This window comes from Hippoglossus stenolepis, chromosome 5, assembly GCF_022539355.2.
Source record: "Hippoglossus stenolepis isolate QCI-W04-F060 chromosome 5, HSTE1.2, whole genome shotgun sequence".
Taxonomy (NCBI): Eukaryota; Metazoa; Chordata; class Actinopteri; order Pleuronectiformes; family Pleuronectidae; genus Hippoglossus; species Hippoglossus stenolepis.
Window position 1 is genome coordinate 5,491,728 of NC_061487.1, and position 1,514 is coordinate 5,493,241.

A 1,514-nucleotide genomic window follows, 5' to 3' on the forward strand; every position below is an offset into this window, starting at 1 on the left:
CAAGACCCTAGAGCCTGCACCAGATGGGGCTGTTTGAGCTGACCCCATCTACATTGATTATTGTGATTTAAAGCAAAAGATAAAATAACTTAAACTCCTTCTGGTTTGTTGTGGTGGTTTAGGTCACTTCATTCATAAAATTACATTGTCATCAACATTGTCCACTAATGATACAAAACCTCTCGGTCAGGATGTGTTGGGACTTTGTTTTCATTTGAATATTCTCTTTCTTCTGCAGATGTGGTTGCAAGTCCATGAGGGAGAGTGAAAACATCCAGCTCTCCCTGGAGGCTCAGTGAGTGACTGTTTGCAGGAGTACCTTAAAGTGAGTCAAATATGTATCCCACCATAATTACATACTAATGTGTTTGTCGTCATGAGAAGATTTAAACTAAAATCTGCCTCCGCTTCGTGTTTCCTGTCACAGGAGAGACATTTGTTATATAAATGTGAGTGTGATGCTGAGGAGTTGACAGAGCGTTCCTCAGTCTCGACTCTAGCAAAGTGAGTGACTCCACATCCATTGAAGGTGAATGATGCAGCTGTGGTTCGGGAGGTAGAGCGAGTTGTCCTCTGATCAGTAGTATGGGCGTCGGATCCCAGTCTTCCATGCTGAAGTGTCTTTGAGCAGAATGCTGAGCCCCCTATTGCTCCTGACAGCTGTGCCAGCAGTGTGTAACCAATGTGTGATAAAGAAAGTGCTGCATATAGATGTACTGTATGAATGTGTGTGTGAATGGGTGAATGGCAGAATACTGTTGCTACATCCATGCTACTACATTTTCATTTGAAAATGCATCAATTCTGGTACGGTTACGCTTGTCCATTTGTGATCTAACCCTCTTCCTGCTGTCTCTTCCTCTGACATCAGTGTGTTGATCATCCAGCTGAAGAGGTTCACCTTCACGCAGGAGCTGGAGGTCAATCTTGAGTCCAGCTGCATCGAACAGGTGAAAAATCATGTTCAGTGTTTTACTTTGACAGAGACATACACAACCTGCAGTGATATGTGTGTAGCTAACTCTATGTAACTGTTGTACTCTGCTAAGTCACTTGCAAACATACCAAACAATAAATGTGACAATTTGTTAAGATTTTTTATTCTCTAAGCTTTTTTTTTACAGCTAAGGAACCTTTTCCAAAATACAGTATATTCAATGATGTGTGACTTTGCTCAAAGCTACAGAACTAACAATAAACAAGGAATATCTTAAATGCTTTCTGAATCAGGAATTGTTGAACATATATTTGTGCCTATGTGTAAATTGTAGCCCCCCTTTATGGTTCCTGAAAAAAAGATCCAAGATCCACCACTGATTTGAAGATCAAAAATTATGTTTCAAAGCATGAAAACATGTTTGCCAGGAACAGTAAGAAAACCCTTTTTTTTTTTTACTATTCAACTATTGTAAGATGGCCGTAACGCTATCAAATGAAATAGCAATTTTTAAAAAATTGTTGAATGTACCTTACCTGCCCCAGGATACTAAACTCTCAGGGTCTTCAGAGGCAGC